Source organism: Neovison vison, chromosome 12 (genome assembly GCF_020171115.1).
Source record: "Neovison vison isolate M4711 chromosome 12, ASM_NN_V1, whole genome shotgun sequence".
NCBI classification, from domain to species: domain Eukaryota; kingdom Metazoa; phylum Chordata; class Mammalia; order Carnivora; family Mustelidae; genus Neogale; species Neogale vison.
The window spans coordinates 39,589,690-39,615,947 of NC_058102.1; the positions used below are offsets into that span (position 1 = coordinate 39,589,690).

The 26,258-nt window shown below is 38.0% G+C and overlaps 1 protein-coding gene across 3 annotated transcripts in view; it reads right to left on the minus strand.

Annotated features, from left to right (window-relative positions):
- SYT1 (synaptotagmin 1) overlaps positions 1-26,258 on the minus strand; it is a 543,714-nt gene that overhangs the window by 211,968 nt on the left and 305,488 nt on the right. The gene's annotated exons all lie outside the window — the stretch shown is intronic.

The window sequence follows — 26,258 nt, forward strand, 5'->3', positions numbered from 1 at the left end:
CTTCTTCTCTTGGATCAAAATCCTCTGCTCTCCTTATCTTGGCTTTTCTTACCTTTTTCCCTTCAAAGGGGGAGAACAATACTTACTACGGGTTTCATTTATCAGGTACTGGGTGTTCAATGTATGTTGAGTGATGGCTGAGCCCTGTGCCTTATGTGGAGGCAGAGAAAAGGAGAGTAAGACCCCAGTTCTCACCCTCAAGACAGCCCAGGAGTTTCTCCTGGCTCTCTTTCCCGCCGTTACAGAAACTCAATATGTCCGTGATCCTATCTCTTGATGCCAATAGTGGTAAATTGCAACTCACAGTTACCTTCTTGACATAGTGAAACAACTGGAAACATGACTCCGATTGCCAGGAGGCAGACGGAAAAGCGAGAATAAGAAGTAACAAGTAGGACCAGGAATTAGGGAATTTGGATCCAAAGGATAGATGTGAAGTGCTTCAAACAGTAGGATAGCTTAAAAGGCAAACATTTGTATTAAAAGCCAGAGATCAGACTCTTTAAATGGCTAGCTATTCATACTAGAGGTTGGAAAATTTGGGCTTATCCAGTTCTACTTTTCATATTTTTAATGTGAACTGTTTCTTTTATTTTTAAATTTTTGTATTTTTATCTTTTATTTATCTATTTATTTATTTTTGATTTTTTAAAATAGTTCTGTTATGTTAGTCACCATACAGTACACCATTAGTTTTTGAGGTAGTGTTCCATGATTTATTTCTTATCTTTTAAAATACAATTTAGTTTTTTAAATTTTTCAGTGTTCCTCTCCTTCCATTCTCATCTCCCGGAGACCAGCAAAAGCAGTTGCTCAAGATCCATCTTCCTTAAAGGCAGAAGGATACTGGGTATAAGAATTCAGTAATCCTCTCATCTCACTCTAGTTTCCAGTGTTTAAAAAAATAATGTCCTATGTCAAAACCTGTCATCACTCTCAAGGTTTATTTCCAGGTTGGCCCAACGTGTTCAAAAATCATTATTTTCTATTTTAAACTTTGTTTTCCCTGGAGAGAGACTGGTGGTCTAACCCTGGATCCCGCAGATAGTGGGTGAGAGACGTACTCGAGACGTGAAGCCTAGTGCTTACCCGCTTGTAACTCCTTTCCAGGGAAATTGTCCTGCTCACAGGCTCTAATAATGGGCGAGAGTCTAGGTAGATTGCGTGGCCACCCCGTTGCAGCAGAGTCACAGCGGATTTCAGGAAGGACGAGTGTCTGACTCAAGGACAGCTCACTTAGATGTGGGCCCGAGGCCAATGGCACTATTTTAAGATTCTCTCCCTCAGCGACTGACGCTATGAAGTACTCAGAAGAAACTGAGGCAGAGAGAGGAACCATGCTCCTTGTCACAGAATTAAGGGGTAAAGACAGGCGTCCAAGCCCTGGGACCACAGTGCAATGCCGCTCCTCCTGTTTTCCCTGCTTCCTTGAGCCCAGTTTGTAGTACACTATAGAAACGAATACGATAGGAATTGGGGTAGCCATCCCTTGGTATCGAGAAAGCATAATGAGAAGTAAAACCTACCCTTTAGGTTCACTAGGCTAGGTCGTTTTGGGGGCTATTTAAATTGATAAGCCGGCGGCGGTGATTCTGTGACCAAGTCTCCCTACCTTCATAACTACGTGCGTGTGAGGACTGGGAGAACTGAGGGCGTGCGGTCATCTGCAGGCCTAGGCAAAGGCCGTGGAGGCCAACTGAGAATTGAGGGCTTGGAACATTCCATTAAATGCACTTTTCCACATTTTTGCACCTCAGAAACGGGGATTTGCCTTCTGTCTGTGGCATCTTACTATCTGGCCAGGCCCAGGGCCTTTTCAGTCTGCTTATTACTGCCATCAAAGTTCCAGTCAACAAATCCTTGAAAGGCCATTTGAGGAAGGAATCTGCAGACGGGCTGTGGTCTGAAAGCTTTCCACCGGAAGCCTACACGGTTAAACTGGGAGAAGGAGAGTCAAGTGTCTGGAAAGATTTTGGAAGCATTAGTGGAGCAATATTTAAAGAAAAGCTTTATTTGACACTGATGGTAGCACAAAGATAAATGGTGTGTAAAAAGAGATGGGCCCCATTAACTCTGAATTGAGAACAGGTTTAGAAATTTTAAGAACTTAAGCAACCTATTTTGCTTTTAATTTCCTCATTTGTATGTATAAAAGGGACACAAAATAAAATCAAAGTGAATGATTTTTCAGTAAGTACAGTGATAAACCATTTCGACATAGTTGAATTTGTACATTTTTTCATGTATAAAGTAATGGTGCTTCTTGTAATTAATGGTTTCTTACAATGCATAAAATATAGATTTCCTACAAAAGAGAAAGCATTAGCATTGTTTACAAATAGTGTGTTATAAAGCAGTGAACTTGATAAAATTTTTAAGAATTTCTTATTCCCAGAAGATCAGTCACCACAATTATATTTAGCAATTGAAAGCAATATAAATTTCAGAAGAACCAGCTAAAATAAAAATAAATCCATGAACCAAATGGGAACTATATTTAGTACTACAATATTTCCCACTTCAGACCTATAATATAGAGAATAAGAGAATGGAAACAAGTAAATCACATCTAATTCAAAGCCCAAGTACTAAATTACTATGAAATGATACAGAAAGTCTAGGGTTCTTAAAAAACAAAAAACAAAAAACAAAAAAAACCTCCCACCTACAATAGGGAAATAAATCTTGAAAATTGGGATATGAGAGCAGTTTGAAAAAGCATTTAGTGAATTCAGAAACTAAAGATTGTTTTTCTAATTTATTGTGTACCCATTTCTCGACTAATAAAATAATTTATTTTTTAAAAGTTTTAAAAGCTGCCATTTATTTTAAAAGCACCAGTTAATGGAGAACTTTGATGGCTTGAAAGGGTCTCCTAAGATTTTATTAAGAATGGCAGAGCTGGGGCAACTTCGTGGCTCAGTCAGTTAAACATCTGCCTTTGGATCCAGTCATGATCCCAGGACCCTGGGATAGAAACTTGCATCAGGCTCCCTGCTCAGCGGGAATCTTGCTTCTCCTGCTCCCCCCTGCTTCTCCCGCTCCCCTCCCTTGTACTTTCTCTGTCAAATGAATAAATGAAAAAAAGAAAAAAAGGGGGAAAAAAAAAAGAACGGCAGAGTCATAATCAAGAAAAGCTAACAAAATAGACTTCCAAGTACCTTGCAAAGATTTCAAATGTATATCACAGCATTTTAAAAATTGTATGATAAGGGTCAAAATCTCTTTTAAAATTTCTTTGCTAGAAAAGGTAGACATGAAAACCTAGAGATGAAACTGATCTTGCATGGATCAATTTAACATAGTTTTCAGTGACAATGCTCATTGTGTACGGTATTAATTGAAGTGACCTCTCTTTAACTTTGGCATAGTAAGATGAAACTAGATGCTTTTGGCAGTGATTGAAGAGAAGCAGCGTAGCCGGATCAAGCCAGTTGGCTCTCAAAATGTTTTCTATAGAAGCTGCAGATAGATAATTTGGAATCCCATTCTCCATTGCTTTGCTGAAACTCAGCTCTGAGCTCTTGCTGTTTCTGAGCGGCAGGCACTTGAGAGAAAATCTAAGCTTGCAACTCAAAGCCCTCTTTTATCAAACTGTGTTCAAACTGTCATTGTTTTGTCACACAGTGAAGCAAAGCTTAAAATCGATCCAGGCACAGTTCAGATTGTGGCAAAGATGATGAAAAATTCTGCAGTTTACAGTTAGAAATAGTGTATTAATAAATAACAATAGTAACCCTTTCTAAGCCCATATGATCAGGCAGACATTTTTATGAGAGCTTTAAGCATATAAGCTCATTTAATGTTCATAAAATAAACCCCGTGAGTCAGGCAATATTATTATATCTCCATTATAGATGAAAATTTGCCAAATTTTGCACATCTAGTAAGTGTTGGAGCAAAGATTTAGAGTGAAACAGGCTAGCTCCAGGATCCGTGGAATTCTGCCTCACTAATAAATGAATGGAGAGATGTTGAGTGAATGAATAAATTGGGTGCCTACAATGTGTCATGTGACATGATACTAGGTGCTTTGGATAAATTGGTGCTTTGGATAAATTTCAAGTAGTTCATTCACCATCTGTATGCTTGGGAATGCATACAGATGGTTAGAATCCAATGTGTTATATATTGTAGTAGAAATAATTATAGGAGGCTACTGAGAGACGATACCAGACAGAAAACCATTGAGATTTAACCTATCTGAATGTAGTGGGGTCTGAAGACTTAGTTTATATGCTAGATATAGACCTGTAGGTGTATATGTATATCAGACATGAAATATAGAAAGTGGTGATTTGGTTATTCTTCTTCCTAAGTGCTATCTTCTGTTGTGTGCCAACTAATTGGTTTGGGGGCACGAGACCTCAATGGATAATACCCACAATTTACAAAATAATTATAAAGTCTCATGTCAACTGCTTACCTAATAGCTATTCACTCTTTCTGATTTAAGATAAGCCCTATTTTTTTCAGGCAACTATTTCCTTATCCTCCACTCATGGATAATCTTTATTTGTGTCTCTCTCTCTGTATATGTATCATTCATGGTCATCTCATTGTTTTTGTCTCTGGTTGGCTTAGGCAAGGAAGGGCAGGTGATCCAGTCCAGGCCTGTTGTGATGGAGAGGAAATCTGTTGGGTGACTTCTGAGGAAGTTTTTTTAACTCTGAAAAATGGATACACAAAAACCGGTCTCTCTTCTGCTGGTGGTGTCTGGGTTTGTGTGTGTGACTCGGAAGAGCTTGCAGTCATGTTGTGATCGTGAGAGAATCTAGCAAAGAAGCCTAATGCTTTACAGATGCTGCTCCTGGATGTTGACTTTGACCCTGACCCTCATGATGTTGCTGAGCTGCCGTATTAACTATGGTTATAAGCGCATCATACCTTGCAACTTCTTGCAATGGGAGATAATACATTTTCCTTATCCTTTAATGCATTTCGTGTTGGGCTTGCTGTTGATTGCAGCCAAAAGTAGGTATCTACAAATACGTTATAATCTAATTTCCCACAATAACACAAATAAAATTTACTTTTTCCATAGGCTGATTTTTTAAAAAAAACTATACTTTGCCAACTTGACTTCTTGTTAATACCCTTTACCTGTGTGTGCCTTTGATCCCTAGTTTTTGGCTATTGATAAGTCTAAGAGATACTCATTACATTTTCTTCTATTTAGAAAAGGACTGTGTCTTCCCCACATCCTATGAATTAAGATAAAGATTATTGCCCTACATCCTATGGTGCTTGATAGATAAAACTGAATTAAATTGATTTGAAATACAAAAAAATTGGTTTTCATCTAATTTTGAAGATTTGAAAGGTTTAGGTAAGATTCTAATTTTGCATATTTAGACTATATGTTCTACCTTCTCTAATGCACCCATCATTAATCAGTGTGTGAGAGAGGAGACAGTGAACAGCTACATCTTGATCCACTTGAGAGCAACTAAGAATTAAATCAGGGGAGCCCAAGGTTTGGAAAGAATATTTGAAAGGGAGATAGCCTATTAGGTTCATTATGTAGCATGGTCTCCAAGTGTTTCCCAGTGGGTTCTTCTTCTTTTGCTGCTGCTGCTTCTCCTCCTTTGCTTTTGGCTCTTAATAAGCAATAGCTTATTTTCCATCTCATCATCAAGTCAAGGTCTGATAGAGTTAGACCTGTATCTATGAACAGTTTTATGGCTTTTCTTTCCTCTTGGCAAACCCAGATCATACCACTTTAAGAAAGTGAGGGGCACCTGGGTAGTTCAGTGGGTTAAGCCTCTGCCTTCGGTTCAGGTCATGATCTCAGGGTCCTGGGATCGAGCCCTGCATTGGGCTCTCTGCTCAGCGGGGACCCTGCTTCCCCCTCTCTCTCTGCCTGCTGCTCTGTCTACTTATGATCTCTCTCTGTCAAATAAATAAGATCTTTAAAACAAAAAAAAGGTGAGCTGAAGAACAGATTTCTTAACCAATACTATCAAGTCACCATCTCACATTTAAGCATCATTGTGAAAAAAATGACTTTGATAAAAATCATTATCTGTCAATTTCTGTAAACTTTCATTTTGGCCAATAGTTGGATTTAACCATTTCCATCTGAGTGGCTCAGTAATAATATATGATGAATATACTACTACAGTTTGCATCTCAGAGCTTCAGACAAAGAGTTCCATGTAATGATTTGCATTGAGAAGCATGATCTGTAAATACTTCCTCATTTACATCATAAGCAGGCATGCTATCTTCCTGACAGCAATATATGGAGCTAAATTGCCTTTTCATTTTATATTCAGTAATTATAGACACTATAATTTCTTCAAAATAAAGCCATTCTATAGGCAATCCTCTCATGTTTTGGGGCCCTTTTTCCACACTTATTGATCAAAACATATTATGACACACTAAAAGAAAACTGAAAAGTGATCTTAAGTACTTGTCCCGAATGTGCCGTCCTTGAAAGGTGTTAGATGACTTTTAATCTCAAAATGCCATATTATCATGACTTATTAGTATGAAGTAGAAATCATCTCTAGACCACTGTAGAACAACAGATAAGGCCAGATTTGCAACATTCCCTATTGTGTAGGTCAAGATTACTGACGATTAGAATCTCAAGTTTGTTTCATCAGTCTGGTTAAAAACTATGGTGATTTTGTTGCTATGGTGATTTTGTTGGGGGAAAATAGGTTTGTATTTAGTCAAGTGGTTTTTTGTTGTTGTTGTTTTGTTTTTGTTTTGATTCTGTGCTGTTACTATACCACTGCTTTTCCTTAAAATGGTTAATGTCAACATGTAGAATCTCGAACAATATCCACCTGGCTAAGCAGACATTTCAGAGTGAGGGCACACTGTTACAAATTCATAACTGGATATTATATTACATATAAACTAACACTTTTGCTAAGATAAACGTGTACTGATGGCATGAATAAAATATGAGTGTTGATTTTAATCATTCTAGAGTCACTCTGTATCACAGAAGGTGAAATATAGAATAAAAATAGGAGATAGGACTTAATAAAATTCTGCTTGTTTACTGAATATTTCGGTCATAGAAATCACTTGGGGGCTTTTGTAATCAAAGACAAAATCAATGGGAAAAAATAGTCTCTGAAAACAAAAGATGTGTGAAAGCTTTGTGCCTTAAAAACAACAATGATGACAAAAAAGCAGTAGGGACGCTAGCAAAGCACCACTAAAATTAATGGAGCAAAATTATAAAGTCAAACTGAAATATATGAGATTTTTTCGAATGGCAGGTTAATATCAGAGAATTTTCCAGGCTACAAGTAGAAAGAACAGGCAAAATGTAGCTTTACTAGAAAGTTTAAAGCCTCAGTCAGAGAAAAATATATGATTTCGTTCATGTGGGGAATTTAAGAAAAAAACAGATGAATATAGGGGAAGGGAAGGAAAAAAACAGAGAGGGAGCGAAACCATAAGACTCTTAAGTGAGAGAAACAAACTGAGGGTTGCTGGAGGGGCGTGGGGTGGGGGATGGGGTAACTGGGTGATGGACAGTAAGGAGGACACAGGGTGTAATAGGACTGATGAATCACTGAATTCTATCCCTCAAACTAGTAATACGCTATATGCTAACTAACTTGAATTTAAATAAAAAAGAAGTTTAAAGCTGCAAAGATGAAAATAATAACAGCATACCTAATGGAATGCAATTCCAAGTTTTGCATGTTAGAACACATTAAGTTCAATTTGAGGGAGATCAGTAATTGGGGAGTTGATAGAGCATTTCAATGGTAAAATATGGAGGCCTGCTTCCAACCCAGAGTGAATATAAAACCTACACAATATTGGGCAAGCATTGTTCCTGAATCTTTTCTATCACAAAATGCTGACAAGGGAAGAGCCAGAAGGCAGCTGGTAGGGAGAAAACGGATACAGAGTATTCAGTGTTGAAAAAGGGGATCATGCAAAATCCTGCTGTTATTCATGATAACAAGTGAGGAAGCAAGCCAGCATTTTGCAGAGGGTGTTGGAGAGAAGGAAAGTCTCAGAAATCAACTGATGAAGACAGCCCTTTATAGAAGTCCATCATCAAAGACTGAACACAGGCCTGAGGGAGAAGATGGCATTCCAGATGAGAGAGGAATGGCGCGGCACTGAGGAGGGGTCGAAGGACCCAGGCAGCACACACAGTGGGAGTCTCTGCTGTACTTAAGACTCCTCTCTTTTGGCCAGGCTGCTTAGTGACTAGAAATACTTTCTCAGAGAGGGATGCCTGGGGCTGGATATCGGAATGCTGGCTGATTTTAGAATGCCCGTGTACAACGTTTGCAGTTCCCAAAACTCATGGAGCCTTCCCCTTTCTCACAGTGGCCAGTCTCCATGATGTTTGTACATGGCCTGTGCTGCATATGTAATTTAGACTGAGTCTTAGGCTATTAACAACCATTTTGAAAATAAAGAGACTTAAATCTTTTAAGTATCGTCTTTATGAATAGACCTAAAAAAGCAAAAAGCGGTAACAATTTCTCCCCATGTGGCCGTTCTGTCATCTTTCACACTTATATCTTCTTTCTCGAAGCTTTTATCTACGTCTCTACTCCCTTGACACTTCTCACCATAGACATTTGTGCTATTGCATAAGACAGAAAATTCCTATAAAATTAATGTTCAACTTGATTTAGGCATGAAATTCTAATATGGTCCAGAGAAGGATCATGCTGCTTCAAAATAATTTTTAGTGTAATTCTACAAATAAAGAAACCATTTATATCAATAAAATACTTGTTTTCTGTGTATTGCATAAAATCAATTTATATTCAAATATTTGGCTACTGCCAGATCAATGCTTTAGACAGCTTGGAAATAAAATAACTGTGAACCATTGCGCTCAATGAAGAACAATAAAACAGAAAATAAAATATTAATGGGATAGCAAAGTAATGCTGACGAGAACACTTTGGTAGCTGTGGGTCACTTCTGAATTAGCAATTTTCTACCACTGGTCTTAAAATTGATGGATTTCCCCCCTGGTCTTGATTTACTTATTCATTAACTAAAGGGATTAGTAAAATTAATTACAGCACGAAAGTTGATATAAGTACTAAACACCACAGACAAGGAGCTGAGAATATCAATTTGCTTTTCCTCATGGTTAAGTCCTAGAATTAAATTACGAAGTGGAATTTTATAACAAGTTTCTACAAGATTTTTTACTTAAAGCTGTAGAAAGAGATGAATTCATTCTTTCTTTGGTCTAGAAGTTTAGAATTTTCTGTTATTTTTACCTTTTTTGGGGTGGTGGTGGTGGTGTTTGTTTGCCTTATTTCTTCCTGTTTTATTTGTATCTGTTTTTTAGGCAGGAAATTATACATCAAAGTACAGTGCTACCTTTTAAAAAATATAAATTTTCTCTAAGGGATTGCATTGGAGTAATTCTAGAGCATCACTCTCAGAATGTGTTTGGGTTTTAAATATTATGCATACACACTTTAACTAACATCAGCATTTTTTTTTTGTTCCTTTGCTGACGTCTGGGCAAACTAGCAGATGTGTGCAACTGATCAGGGATTCACATTCTGGGCTGTGGTATCTTTGATAATTATTAAGTCAGGAGAGACTAATCTCCAAGCTTAAAACTTGGTTAAATGATGGCTTTAAATTTCTTTTTATCTCTTGCTTTGAAAGAAGGAGAATTAAGGGCGCCTGGGTGGTTCGGTCATCGAGGCTCAGGCTCTTGATTTGGCTCAGGTCATGATCTCTGGGTCTGGGGATGGAGCCCCATTGTAGGCTCCGTTCACAGTGGGGAGCTGCTTAAGGATTCTGTCTCTCCCTCTCTTTTTGGCCCTCTCTCTGCACACAGAGTATGTGCATACACACACACTCTCTCTCAAAATAAATAAATATTAAAGAAAAAGTAATAGAATTTATATTAATGTTCTTGGCCATCTTGCTTTTTTCACTGTTTAAATAAAATCTTCTTGACCATTTTCTTCCTTTCTTTCTGCTTGCTTGTTCGCTGGAGCAGAGGAGCCTTAGTCAGTTGGCAGGTTTAGACTTCCTGAATATTCTGCATGAGCTAGGACTTTGAGTTCACTTAGAACTAGGCTATTAGTCCACTATGATTTTTATCCCTACCCTGATTTTTACATTATGATATTGCAACCAAAACAGTCTAGAATTCTATGGGGCCTGAGGATTCCATCAAATTCTATCTCTTCAAGTTGACTTCATGTATTCTTGGTTGTAGGTTTATCAGCCTCCTGAATCTTAGAATATTCCTACACTTTACATTTTTCTAAATACAGATGATCAACTAAACATGGACCCCAAAGAAGACACCAGGTTGCAACTGAATGTTTGTTTCCAACAATCTCAAACCTTAGACCCGTAGAAGGGGAGTTACAGAACTGCATCCTCTAATTAACAATTTTGAGCTTTTCAAGAACACTTCAGCCACATCATGTCAAAGCTAAAATCAGCAGCTTTCCAAAACCATGAACACAACTTGACTGGTTTTGACAGTCTATTTATTAATTGCTGCCAAACTATAATTATTACTGCATTAACGTCACGGATCTGCAGAAGAGCAGTGTCAACTAAGCATCTGCCTCAAAAACTTGAATATAAATTTATTTCTTTAGGTTTTATCACTGATCCTTACTGTTCTTAATATTTTCAGGCAATTTCATCTACAACCTCCAATAAATTCTAGAAACTGGAACTAATTGTTCCCCTAATTGATTGACTCTCTTACCTCCTGTGGTGTGTACAATGCATGCGATTGTCTCCCTGCCCCACATATAATTTAAATTCTCAATTAGGGTTCTTTAAGTTTGACAGGAACACCAAGACATTATAATTAAGACTAGTGACCCCTGATCTCTTCACAGTTCCATGTACCTGTCTCCATTGTCAACACACAGGGCAATGAATTGTTTCTTGGTCTGCCTCAGCCACCAGGCTGGGCAAGGCGTGTGTGTTCACAACTGTATTTCCTTTACCTAATGCTTGGCACATAGAAGTTGCTGAGTAAGTACCTGCTGAATGAATGGATGAACGTAATTTATGGTCTTCGAATATAAACCATGTCAGCCGTTTTAAAGTATTTGTGTTGCTGAAGGCACTTCTCTATAAGAAATCCATAGATGAGGCAGTTAAACAGAAATATGTGGTTTAACCTTGCCTTCTCTAACTTTACAGAACCCTATACAAGGAAAAAGTAGAAAATCTGGTATTTGTATGTGTGTGTTTTCTATCCCAGCTCCTCCCAGATTGAACGACATGAGAATTGATCGTGTGATGAAAATGTGACCTGGGCAGGTTTTGATCTGCGACACCCAAACCCTTGCTGCCAGCCTTTTCTTATCCAACTTTGAGCATCCTCTTCCCTCCCCATAAGGAATCCCAAAGCCTGCTGATGACCATGGGACCAGTTTCTTGGATGCTACATGGTTTCTGTGTTTTTCTGAATTTCCGTATTCTCGTTCTTCAACCCCAGCCCACTCGTAGTGCATTCTCTCATGCACGGTTCTCTCTCTTGGAGTCGCCCGACATGCAAGGACAACTTCTAACTGAACATCTGGGAGCCTGACTGCACAACTTAACACAATCAATTATATGGCACTTCTTTTTAACATAAATATTTAATGATAGATGTTATTTTCATTTTGGTGGAGTGAGAAGTTGAAAATTTTGAAAGCGATTTGTGGACAAGGAGAGGGAACAGTTAGAAAGTTAAGAAAAGGACACCAAAAACACTTTTCAAAGGTTTTCATATTTTCTACAAGTGTAAAAATGTTGCTACCAAGGGTACATCAGCCGTCCACAACGGATATAACAAGAGGAAGAGGCAAAATCAAAGACCTAGCAAGCAGACAACAGATTTCATCCTGCAGTCTGACATGCCCTTACAAATTAAAAGGGATAGCAATAAATATGCAAAATGGGCTTAGTTAACAATAGGGATTTCCTCATTTATGGTTCTAATCAGGGCTCCAAGGTTAACAGAATTGGTGTTATTAAAGTTTATCAAAGTAGCTTTATTTTTTTTTTTAAAGATTTTATTTATTTATTTGACAGAGAGAGATCACAAGTAGGCAGAGAGGCAGGCAGAGAGAGAGAGAGAGATGAGGAAGCAGGCTCCATGCTGAGCAGAGAGCCCGATGCGGGACTCGATCCCAGGACCCTGAGATCATGACCTGAGCCGAAGGCAGTGGCTTAACCCACTGAGCCACCCAGGTGCCCTCAAAGTAGCTTTACTGAAATGCCATCTTTATATCTACCTCCTGGCACTAATTCCAAGCAGGAAGGATTCTATTGGCAAATTTGGTCTCAGCATTAAGGCATTCCCTGCAGGTGGGAATTGTTTTTTTTTTTTTTTTGCCAGCTTTGCATATTGAAAGAGAAATTTTGCATGGAGGTGATTATCCATACTACCAAATAAGCAAAAAAGGGCTGATAGATTAAAGAATGTAGTTGGGTTGAATGATGTGCACACATACAGTTATCATTAAAAAAAATTCTTCATAACCAAGAATTTAAAAACGTAGTTACTTTGTGTGTGTGTGTGTGTGTGTGTGTGTGTGTGTCTGTATACACACAGTCATTTTCAAAGTGAGGTCCCTGGGACAGCCCCAGCAGATGAAATGAAAATTTTCAAGACCCCCTTTCCAGATCCACTGAGGGTAGAATTCTGCAGTCTAGTGTAACAAGCCCTCCAGGTGATTCTGATGCATGTTTATCTTTGAGAACCACTGGAGTAGTTTTATAATTAAACACAAGCAACAGCAACCATACCCACTGGGGGGGGGAACACACAATTAAATTTTTTCATATGACATGGCTTCTAACTCAGGGTGATTCTTTCATCTAGATCTCATACTAAGAATAGTGGTCTCTTTTAATGTTGTGCCAGATTTACTGAGACAGGAAAAATTAGCCTCCTGATTTTTATGGTAGGCTTGTTTTCAAGGGTTTTTTAGACTATAGAGAATTTATGCTTCAGATGCTCAGCCCGCATGAAACACTGCTGTTCCAAATGAATTTAAACAAGTTTCAGTGCTTAGCAGGGACTTGAAATTCAGGATTCAACAGAAATTGGATTATTACCATAATAAGAATCTGTGGATTTTATAGCCAATTACATTTTCAAATTCCAGTTTTTAAACTAATCTGAGCCTCTATAATTCTAATATGCTCCTTGGTAATTATTTATCAGAGCATACTGGGATTTAAAAATACTTAAGAAGTAGTGAAAAATACAACAAAAACAAAATGAATACAAAAAGCAAAAGTGTCCTGAAATTTGAAGAAATGACTAAGATACTTAGAGTTAGTGTCATCTAGTTTTTAGGTACTACACAAAATGATATATTTTTGGTCATGATGTCTTGATGGATTTTAATTGTAAATGAAAATATGAAAGTAAGTTATTTAAAGTAAATTCTTTAAGGTATAATGCTTTAAGAGACTTTGAAGTAAATTCCTGGTATGAAACACCACTGAATTTCTACTTTCCTCTGTAATTCACCATCCTGATAGGAGCCCAATTTCCCCCAGTCTAACATACTTTCTTCTCCAGACTCTGCCTCCACAAAATTTTTGACTAACCCTCATCTTTTTAATGCTTCAAGTTCCAGGTTTCCTTCTCCTCTGAGCCAGCCCAGTCAGAACTAATTTATTTTCTTAGTACTGTGTATCTTTTATGTCATACTGCCTAGGATACTATTTGCTGCTTACACATACTTTTCTTATATTGTGTATTTCTTGAGAGTCTGGTAGTGGCATTGTTGTATCCCCTTAGGTGTAGAATAATCCTTGGTTTAAAAAGGATGCTTAAAAAATCGTTTCTTGGATGTATTTTGTTATGCTATGGATTTCTCCTGAAGTTTGTTGGAAAGTTGCATGGAATCTTTCAGGCTATTAAGAAATCATTAGAGATCCTTAGGGCAGTCTACCATGGTGTTGTGCAGAGCAGAGCATAGGGTCACTTGAGTAGAACTGATCTTAGTTTGGGTATGATTTGCCAGTTTGAACAGCCACAATTTTGAAAGGAATCACCTGATCCTAGAGAAATATTTGAGAAAAACATAGGCAGTGATATCAGATTATTAGATAGGAAGGAAGGAAAAACATGCTAACTTTGTATCAGAGATTAATGTGTCTTAATAATTGCATAGATGATATATGCATTCATATTCATCAGTTCTTACTCCCTGGGGTGATGTTTGGGACAGTCACTTTGTCCTTCCAGGAATGGTGGAGAAGCAGTCAACAGGCTGGTCCCTTGAGCAACCCAGAATGATTTCACAAAATACTTCACCTACAAGCAAGATTACTCAGCCTGGACTGTGGGATAAAGGTTATATTTGCCACCATCAAAATAGGTGTTTTTTTTCTTCCTTTGCTTCCTTTTCTGTTCACATGGTTCTGGACCATGGACAAGTGAAGGTCCCTCATAGCCATTTCTTGAATGAGCACGTGAAACCTGAATGTTCTATACATGAGATCTGTAGACAGGTTCTCCTCTGACGCTAGTTATGTCAGCTCAGGCACCAAATAAACTAGATGGTTTTGATGGTGCTAGCTGGTGGGTGCCTCCAAGGAAGTGTTAAAGCAGTGACTTTCCCACTTCCCCACTCCTTTATTTTTAACTCATTGGGAATAAGATCTTGGTTCTCCTCTTTCAGACTCTCTTTTCCGTGAACACGCAGTCTTCTTCCTTCTCACTCAATGTCCTTGCTACATACTTTAGATATTTTCTGGCCTTTTATCACTTCCTTTCTTGCGTGTGCACCCACCTTCATTTCTTATTTTGTCAGAGTATCAATCACCCTTCTCTTATTCTCTGGTAGCACAAGAATAAGGCTAGTGATACACCTCTAAAGAGAAGAACAAGTCATAGGATCTGGAGTGAAAATGTCTTTTTACCCTCAGGACTAACCCTAATGTTACCTTTTTTATTTTTTTGTTAAGATTTTATTTATTTACTTGACGGAGAGAGATCACATGTAGGCAGAGAGGCAGGCAGAGAGAGAGGAGGAAGCAGGCTCCCTGCCGAGCAGAGAACCTGATGCGGGACTCGATCCCAGGACCCTGAGATCATGACCTGAGCCGAAGGCAGCGGCTTAATCCACTGAGCCACCCAGGCGCCCCCTAATGTTACCTTTTAAAGGAGTTTTTTAAAATAAACTTTTTACATTTTCTTCTGTATAGCTATTGTTATATATGTGTGTAGATATATACACATATATATGTACTTCATACTTATGGTAGTACACACTCTACTTTGCTTATGACGGTCATCCTTTTATGTCTGAAGTTGTGGTCATTCAGGTATATGTCCCATCTTCTATATTAGATTAGCAACTACCTCGCTGATTGAGGAGATTTTACGTATGTGTGAAGTTTCTGGGTTGTAGTAATGCCCAGTTCAAGTTTGTTGACAAGAAAAAATAGATGACTTACAGCTCATTCTTGGAGTTTGGAAAATGTTCTAAAATTCTCCTTAAAATCTCAATAGCTATTTCTATCTAACCATCCTGGTACAATGAAGCCCACACATCCTCATGTCTATGTGTATCAGGAGGTAGAAGTAGGGAAAAATGTTAATAGCAACTACAATATCAGATGTCATATTGTAATTACAAATACTCAATTCATAGGAATCATCATTGTAGGAATTATCTCTTCTTTATTCCACAGGTTCCTCATGTACTAGAATTTACCACTTTGGAAGATTATTTCATGTGTGAGCCATTGAACAGCAAAATAGTTAGATTTCTTCACGTATTCTTGAAAAGTAAAATTTAATAAGGGAAAAAAATCTCTTAAAAACATGTACTTAAAGATCAGTAATATCTATATTCTTATCTACCATCAAGTCATTCCTTATTTTTGTCATTGGCTATGGTAAGGCAGTAGTGACTTATGTGGAGACACCCTGTGATGACTTTGAATTTAGCATTAATAACAGCTGCAAGTGTAAATAATAATAGGATACTTGAGAAATGGAGCAAAGAGTTTGCATATATTCAGTGCAAATTAGGTGCCAATAATATATGTGTTATAGAAGCATCTAAGCTCATGATCTTCTCTGCTCCAAGACTCACATTCTAATTCTCACTGGTAAGCGAAAGGTAAATCTTTCTGTGCATAATTAGCACAAGGAACATGAATCTTTTTGCTTTTGTAAGTATCTGCTCTCATTATTATGGGCATAGACGCACCTCTGTAGTTAGAAACATGTGATAGACTACTACATCAGAAGAATGTTTGTGGGACACAAAGTCCTGGAAAAAAGGAGCCACTGGGAGTAAATGATCAATTATTGTAAAAATTAGTCTTGCAAACAGAATTAATGAAAAGTGTGGCTTTTAGAATCAATCCATGATGTTCCTGATGGCTGTGAGTGAATGAATATTAACCACTTTCCAAGTGGAGGGCATATCATCTAAAATATTTGAAAGTCATTTCTCTGAAAGAGGAGAATTAATCTGGAGAATGAAACACAGAATTTTCTCAGTGCAGTGGAGTGTTGCACCCTGAGAACCTGGGGAATGAAATGTGTCCGTTTTAGCTGTCATGACTTACACCATCTGTGGAAAAGAGTGGCATATGATAACTCTGGCTTCTTCCACTTGAAGTGAAAGGGTGTGTGTGTTTTGATGTAATCTCCTCTGTTGGGGTCTTACAGACCTTTCAACATTAATCTTATCTTCTTTTAGGTGAATTTAGACAAGTCCCTGATCTTCTGGAAAACTCTTCTCCTTCATATGTCACGTCCAGAGGAAAGGAAGGGGACTTGGTAACACGTTGTAGTTTGAAAACCCTTTTTAATTTGAAGGGTGTGGATAGTCAAAAAATGCATACTTAACCATGCTCCGAAGTTCACTGGCAGGTTTGGTGAAGAATTGATGTATAGCACATAGGGATCATAAAAATGATGCAGGAGATGGAAAGGTGGATTTTTATTAGGCTCTTATTGCTGCATTTATTTGGGTATTAATCATCTAGACTGAAGGCCGAAAACTCTAGAATGGAAACCAGTGTGGCACAGTGATTAAAAGCATGGCCTCTAGGGAAGAACTGCTTACCACCCCTTCTACTACTTTTTCATTTGTGTCTGTGTGCTTATCTAGGCTTCAGTTTTCTCAAGGGTAAACCAAGGATAATTCTATCTTCTACATTATGTTATTGAGGGGCTTAAATGAAATTACAAATGAATGACTTAATGCTTGGCACATAATAAGCACTAGATAAACATAGCTATTATAGAAATTTTAAAAATTGTTCACATTTTTCAGTTATGACAACTGTTTAATATATCTGTAATAACTTGAACATAGCCCATAGAATTAAATAATAGCTAAAAATTATTAGAACCTAACTAAACACTTCCAAAAACTTGATATAATTCCTTTCATGGTAGGTAGTGCAATGATCTCCATTTTGTAGATGTAGAAGTGTAGGTGGATGACATAGCATGTGTAAGACCACACAGCTAGTAGAATTATAGAGTTCAGATTTAAATGAAGATTGCTGTGGAGTTATTTAGAAAATATGCTTGAGCTTCCTAATTTTGGAGGTGGAAATCAGAAAGGACCAGTTGCTTCCCAAAGTCAGAGAGCTAGCTCTGGCAAATCAGACCAGAGATTGGTTTTTGATTTTCAATGTATGCATCTGTTTTATTCAAGTGGCTTTTTTGTTTGTTTACTCCAATAGCTGTATTAAAATTAGTGGAAGTGGATGAAACCGTCACAGAAGAGGGAAGGAAAACCCTTCAGAGTTTGAGGATCAAGATTTTTGTTTTTGTTTTATTTTGTTAGATCATCTATTTTATTATTCCTACAAAGAGTGCTGTTTTAATCACGGTTGAATTCTGAATTTTTTTCATGGTTCCTTTGATGTTTATTATGCATAAGGGATAGAGAAAGTGAAATTTCTAAGGCAGATGTTGACAGAATTATTTTGTTCCCAAAGTGGCTATACCACGTTATGCTCTTATGAAGAATATACATGGCACTAATTTCACACTCCTTTCAACACTGGATAATATCAGCTATTATTGTTATTTAATTTTAACTTTATAAATGTGATGGGTAAAAATAATATCTTGTTAATATTAATTTGCATTTGCTTTAGCAGCAGTGTGGAAAAAAATGTTCATTCACATTGCTGATGAGGATCAAGGTTTTTATTTATTTATTTATTAAATTTATTTTTAAAAAGATTTATTTGACAGAGAGAGACATAGTGAGAGAGGAAACATAAGCAGGGGGAATGGGATAAAGTGAAATAAGCTTCCTGCTGAGCAGAGAGCCCAATGTGGATCTCGATCTCAGAACCCTGGGATCATGACCTGAGCCAAAGGCAGATGCTTAATGACTGAGCCATGCAGGTGCCCCAAGGATCAAGGTTTTTAAAATAGGGTTTAGTGATTTTTGGCTTTTCAGAAGAATAATGAAACAGAATTCTCCCTATTCCTCCATGCATTTTCATAGACTTGAAAAATTTCCACTTTTCTCTCCTTGACATCTATCTCACACTCACTGGATTTTTACTTGACGCTCTACTATTACTGATTCATTCATTTATGTTGATTATTTCCTTTCTTTATTCTTTATTGGGGGTGGAAAGAAAAGCAAATTCTTTGAGTGCTGCTGTAAGATAATAAGAGCCCTTCAAGATAGAAAAAAATAAAATGTTGGCTAGAAAACCGCCGTGGGTTTGTAATAGGAAATGTACAATGAAAAAGGTGAAACAGGACAAAGGAATGTGAAGCCTTATTTATAGCTTTGCCTAAGGTCAGTCCTTGTAAAAGAGTTGCTATAAGACATACTTTCCTCTGTGACGATGCAATAGGAATGAAGGGCATCAACGTAAGTAAAAACAATACAAGTTCTTAGAAAAGGGTTCAAAATCCAAATTACACCCTTTCTTTCTCCTTAAAAATCAATTCGGCATGGCCACTTTGAGAAAAAAAGAAATTGCTTTTGAATCATAGATCTGAATTCTAAAATCCAATCAAAAACCTTGCACTCAGATGTTCCAGATACATTTTTTATAAGTTTCAAATCCATTTTTCATAAGGCTTAAAATGGAAAAAAAAAATCTGTCATTTGTAGAATGTCTCCATTCTAAAAATATTTTCTGGTACTTAGGGCTTTTCACTATATTGCATGCTATACATTCTTATAAAAATCTCTGGATGAGTAAGGGAAGTAGAATAGAAAATGCTTAAAAAAAATAGCCCAGTAAGTACAAAAGTTACAAGATATTAATATGGAGTGAATGCATTATTTGCAGTTCACAAGAGTAAACTGTTGTTGTATATGTGGGAACATTTTTTTTTTAAAGATACATTTCTTTCCCATCTCACTGAAAGAAATGTGGAAATAATGAAACATGACAAATTCTTTAAGTAATACAAATGAGAAGAATTAGGGGGAAAGAGACAAAATGGGAAGATTAGCTGATGCCTTCAATAGAGGAAGAGTGTCACTGCATAGACTTCTTGGGGCGGGGGGATCATAATAAGATAGTTTCACATATCACGAAAATTCTTCGTGGACTTGGGAAGTTTCTTTTGTATTCACTGCCAATTATGTCTTCTTTGAAGGGAATTCTTGTCTGGCCTCTTAAGAAAAAAAAAATCTACTAGGACAGTGAGAAAGCTATTTGTAGGGCTCTTACTAATCTTTCATGAAACCCTGTCTGCTCTCTCCATTAGAAACTAAAAATAACGCAGGGTGATACATGAATATGCAATGAAATATTAAAGCTGCTCACCCGACCTGGGGCGGGGGGAGGAGAAGGTTCTCACTGTTAGAATAGGGAAATTACCAAAATTAATGTGAATTTCTGCAGTCCAGCAGGGATTGAATCCCAGGTGCTTGTCAGCTGTAGAGATGCGAGTGATAGGCAGGCATAAAAACTATTGGAGAAGGTAGGGGTGCTAAGAGTATTGCTTTCTTTTTTTTTTTTTAAAGATTTTATTTATTTATTTGACGAAGAGAGATCACAAGTAGATGGAGAGGCAGGCAGAGAGAGAGAGAGAGAGAGATAGAGGGAAGTAGGCTCCCTGCTGAGCAGAGAGCCCGATGCGGGACTCGATTCCAGGACCCTGAGATCATGACCTGAGCTGAAGGCAGCGGCTTAACCCACTGAGCCACCCAGGCGCCCGAGTATTGCTTTCTTTCTTTTTTTTTTTTTTTTTTTAAGATTTTGTTTATTTGACAGACAGAGATCACAAGTAGACAGAGAGGCCGGCAGAGAGAGAGAGAGGGAAGCAGGGCCCCCGCTGAGCAGAGAGCCCGATGCGGGACTCGATTCCGGGACCCCGGGATCATGACCTGAGCCGAAGGCAGCGGCTTAACCCACTGAGCCACCCAGGCGCCCCCGGAGTATTGCTTTCTTAACTGTAGCTGCTGCACGGTGATGGGAAGGCTGGCTGTTCCATCCCTCCCCAAGCAGCTGCAGCTAGGACCTCCCTGTTATTCCCACTGTGATGCTCAATGACTTTTAAAAAGTTATTTTGGGTGCAGTTCTTGGGCTCCAACCAACACACACACACACACACACACACACACACACACATATATATATTTTATTCAACACTGGTGTTTTGCCACTTGAATGGGATTAGAGAGTTATGTAAAATAACCAGATGGCAGCTGCTTGGAGTTGGAGATACCTTGTGCTGTGAGGGGGTGTAGAAGAAAAAAGAAACAATAAAAAAGCTAAAGCCAAGTGTAAATAAAATAACGTTTGAAAGAAATGACTATATATTTTCTTGTGTTCTAATTAGCAAAAACACTCCTAAAGTTATATATAGAGAAGACAAATGTTAAATAAACTTTTAAATGAGACCAGATTAGATGATCTTTTAAGGAGGAAAATAATAATAATATTTATGTTCATCATCTCCAAGAATTGGTGTGTCATCACAGCTAAAGGGCCCGTTAAGTGTTTTAACATGACTATTTTTTTTTTGTCTTCTGCATGGATTGAGGAAATATGAAATTGACATTCACTAATTATTCATTTGCAATGAAAATGAATCTCAGGCCTTAATTGTCTACTACTTAGAAGATGACAAATTACATTTTCAGGAGAAATCTGGCAGGAGGAAGTGTATCTCACAGCTAGTGTGCACTGTGGGAAATGAGGGGGTGGGGAGTCCATTTCCGGCTTTAGTACTTATTGGACATTAAATCTTTGAGGAATCAGCCCCTCAGAGATGTTTTTGCTAACTAAAATGGACATCAGAAATACAATTATTTCCTTTTTCTCAAAGAATTCTGAAAGTTTCATTTCTTTTCTAGACCTGAGGAGAGTAAGAAATTAAAGGGCACATGAATAAAAACCCTGTCCTCATAAAGGAGTTATAGGAATAGGAACACAATTCGAATATTCCCATTCTACATCTGAGGAAAGAAAATGCCAAACTGTATAGAACTTAGAACCAAAGTCTGCTACACTCTCTACTATTCTGCAAGGTTATTTTTGCGAAGTGATGGCTTATGTACAACAAACATAAGTAAAATGCAAATGAACCATAGGTATTGTGTACGAATTGACAAAGTTAGAATGTGCAGAACTGATAAAGAAACTGAAAAAAAGAAGTTAGAATGTGCAGAACTGTTAAAGAAACGTTTGAGTTACAAGTATTTTACTCTTGTGTAAAATCCAAGGGATCCTAGAAAATTTTAGGTGAAGAAAGAGTAAAGTTTCAGAAAATGTGAATATGAGGGGATTTCTGAGTCTCCAAAAAGTCCTAGAGTTTCAGGAAAAAAGAGATGGAGGAGTTTGTTGAATAAAGAAAAACGATATTAAAAAGAAAACTGTAAAAGCAACATGAACTCTTTTTGAGGACCGAAAGATCAGAAGATTAAACACATCAATTCCTGACATGCTATAGGATTGCCCTTAGATTCTGTCGACCAAACATTTTGGAATCGTTAAAAATAAGAACATGTCTCACATTTTCTAATGGAAATTAATAGATATCCCTTATAAAAAAGGCATGGATAGTTAGCTTTTGCTATCAAATACCTATTTTTATCTGATGATGATAAGTTACTTGGTTAGGTAAAACTGTACATATTCATGGATATTTTCTAATCAGTTTTTTTTTTAAAGATTTTATTTATTTGTCAGAGAGAGAGAGGGAGAGAGAGCAAGCACAGGCAGACAGAATGGCAGGCAGAGGCAGAGGGAGAACAGGCTCCCTGCGGAACAAGGAGCCCGATGTGGGACTAGATCCCAGGACGCTGGGATCATGACCTGAGCCGAAGGCAGCTGCTTAACCAACAGAGCCACCCAGGCGTCCCTCTAATCAGTTTTTTAAAAAATACTATTGTTAGACATCTTTAATCCATACTTCTTGTATATAGCTTCTTTACTTTTTGAATGGGTGACTCTCTCTCTCTCTTTTTTTTTTTTTTACATGTATTTGTCATTTATCTCTAATGAAGGTGTCAGCTTCTTTTTTTTTTTTTTAAAAGATTTTATTTATTTATTTGACAGAGATCACAAGTAGGCAGAGAGGCAGGCAGAGAGAGAGAGAATGAGGAGGAAGCAGGCTCCCTGCAGAGCAGAGAGCCCGACGCGGGGCTCGATCCCAGGACCCTGGGATCATGACCTGAGCCGAAGGCAGAGGCTTTAATCCACTGAGCCACCCAGGCGCCCTAAGGTGTCAGCTTCTTAAAGAATTGGACCATTCCTTCTATAATGTGTACCTGTTTAAGAAGATGGAGTGTTGTGACCATTTATGACCTGGGTGCTATGAAGAAATCTAGCACAGAGGGGATTTTGGAAAAGTGGGATGCTTTTTGTAAACTGTCACACTAGAATCTCTCCAGCATGCTTCTAACCTCAAGCATGCCTGATGGATTCTACCATACTAAGCAGGATTGCCTAGGAACATGGTCTGGATAAATCAAAATGCAAGTGGTTAGGTGAAGAGTAAATCAAGTGGCATTTGATTTTTATGACGACAGTCCCTTGGGATCTAGTTGTCGTTCAGATAGGTGACTCTTCATCAACATTGGTGGTTAAGTTCTTGAGAGCAGAGTTAATTAGAAATGTACAAAAGATAGCAAATGATGTCTGGGGTGTACTCCCGAGTGTTACTAGTGCTCTTTGAGGATCAGTACCTACTGACCAAAACGGCAGTTCATAGTGGAGAGGACCTGGCTCTCCCTCTATTCTTGACGCTAGGTGACACTTCTGTTTGCTAGTGAAGATGTTCCTTCTCTGTAAGAGCAGATCCTGTGAAGTTTTATATCAGGAAAGAATGATTCTGAGAGAGAATTTTCAGGAAAAAAATTTCAACCTTTACTTGTCCAAAGAGAAGAATTCAGTTTCTAATTTATTAATTCTTTCCTAGTGAATCTAAAACAGAGTGTGCGTGTTAGGAAAGAGAATGTTTGGAATCTGCAGGGAGCAAATTATGTTTTTCACTCCTATGTTTCTGTGCCTAGATACACAGTTAAATTATTTTACTAGGGATAAAGCTGAAACAGAATTTAAAAACCTATTTGATTTTGGCCAATTTAGACAACCTGAATATGGAATATCCTCTGTTAAATACAGTTTGGATATTAAATATTGAGTTGTGTCTGTAGAGCTAGAAGACACATTCAAGGTAACCGTTAGGCGGTGACAGTTGCAAGGTCAAAAATCTTTAATACTCAATCTCGGGCGCCTGGGTGGCTCAGTGGGTTAAGCCGCTGCCTTCGGCTCAGGTCATGATCTCAGGGTCCTGGGATCGAGGCCCGCATCAAGCTCTCTGCTCAGCAGGGAGCCTGCTTCCTCCTCTCTCTCTGCCTGCCTCTCTGCCTGCTTGTGATCTCTCTCTGTCAAATAAATAAATAAAATTAAAAAAAATACTCAATCTCATCTCACTGTAATCTCTTTAAAATTGGGGGGCCTTACTGATGGTCAGATTGGAAGAAACTGGTGAGGCTGACTTAAAACCCAGGGTTCTCATCGCAGATACTAGCTCATCCTGTTTACTGAGTGCATTACTAAATCCAAGTCTTGAAAGGTTAAGCGAGTTGTCGCATGTTACGCAGTGGTGAGGTATAAATTCGTCTGGAGCTTAAATGTTGTTAAGTGACAGGTTAGAACCCTTCATGCAATTATAGAAGTAGAATTATAACCTAAAAAAATACATGACATTTATATGAAAGGGGAAGTTAAAAGTGAATTTTGGACTAACAACCGAGACTCCCGTAAGTTTCCTACCATATGATATGTAATATGGATAATAAACAACAGTCTCACTTCCTCCTTGTATGTATTCATGGTTTAAATAGAAATAATTACTGACTATTTTATATCAACATAACCCCTGTATGGGAAAAGTACTGATCCATGGAGGCACAACTGCAGAACTCTGCTTCTCCCTGGGAGGTTTGTTGCTTCTGATATTTTAGGAAGGTGGCGAGAGAAATGGTGGCTGGCAGAGGCTGGGATTTGGCCCTGCTGTGAGCTGCTGAGGGCACAAACACACTGGAAAGGAGTTGTAATTTGTGGATTGCACTTGTGTTTCTTGTTATGAGATTTTTTTAAAAAAATGAAGTTGTTTCCTATAATTACACCCAGCAGGCATGGAACCTACTACCTTAGTGCTTGCTTGAAAACTTTTGTAAGCATTGATTGACCCTTGAGAACAGCCCAGAAAACAAATAGAAGGTAGAGCTCTCCACTGAACATTACGTATTTACCCAAGGAACAAAGAAGATGAGAGGAATGAACTTGAAGGGAGCTCTGTATGGTCAGTGGTAGGAAAGGCTATGGGAGAATGTGGTTTATGGTCCTCCTCTAAGAGAAAACCCTGCGCCCCTTAGCCTGTGGCAGGGTTTCTCTGCCTTGGCATTGCTGACATTTTGGACTGGCTGAATCTTTGTTCAGGAAACTGTCACGTGCATTGTAAGATGCTGGGCAGCACTTCGGGATGTGAAGAATACGGCAGTTGTGGCAACCAAAGATGTTGCCACATATCGCCCCAAATTCCCAAAGGCAAGATCACCTTGGTTTTGAACCACTGGGCAAGAGGAACAGAGTCTCTTTGTAGGAGACAAGTATCTTCTTGTGCGTTCAGTAAAAGCTGGTGTAACCTGTCCGGCACCACTCACGGCAGATAGAGAAGGTACAGGCTACATATGCCTTAACACCAAAGTCAGCTCATCCAAATGTGTATGCTCCAGGGGCAAAGGTTTGGTCTGGCTTGAATCCTTAACCCCCAGAATAGTGCCTTGCATACAGTTATTGCACAATAAATGGATGCTATAAGCCAGGCAATGGATGTGTGATAATTAATCCTTGAATTCCTGACTAAAGTATCATAACATCTTAGGTTTTTATTCTGAATGATTGCTGTACAGACCTGGTTACACCAGAAATTAACCTTCTATGTTAATAGAAGCTGTAACAATATTATTATTGTAGAAAATACTTAAATGTTCCCTGTTATTAGGCCTTTAAAAAGAAAAAAAAATAGAGTTTATTTCTAACGTTATTTCTAGCGTCTAATAGATGATTATTAATGCCATAACCAAGAGCAGCTTAAATGTAGTAATATGATGTATTTTTTCTTTGGGTATTAGATGAAAAGAAAAACTTTCTAGAAGAAATGTTAAAGAAAGAGTTAACACTTGTGTTTTTAATTATAGTCTGGACCTCTGCTTTCAGACATCTAAAATCTGTTGCTTTGAGATATATTAGTAGAAGACTTAGTGGCTTGTAAGTATTCTGATACATGATAACCCAAAAATAAAGTCCTGGAACTACATGGCATATAATCTGAACCTACCTATATCTGTTATCAATCTATTATTTGTTAACAAATAATCAGAACCTATCTGTATCCCTATTTATTTTTGGACTTTATGCAATGGGCTTCCCCAGGATTCATTATGCCATTTTCACACTCTAGGAGACATAGCCTCGAGTATGGTCCTCCAACTTCTTCATCTGGTTAACTGCCCAAGTAGAGATTATGAAAGAACTTTAAGGAAATACCTGATTCTAAGGGTTGGGACATACTAGAGAGCAAGAGAGAAGGAATGTTCAGGAGGAAAACTGTGATAGCAAAGTGTCCTGAAAATCACCGAAAGGAGGCCATAAGTACGGGCAAACCTCGTGAGATTACAGAGGATGGAGACCAGTATGAGAATATTGGAATTAGGAGGTGATTAGAAAGTTTTAAGAGGACAACTTTAATGAAATGGAAGCCAGATTACAAGGGCTCAACAAGAGAGAAAACAGAAGCTATTATTTTAATGCAGTCACATTCAGAA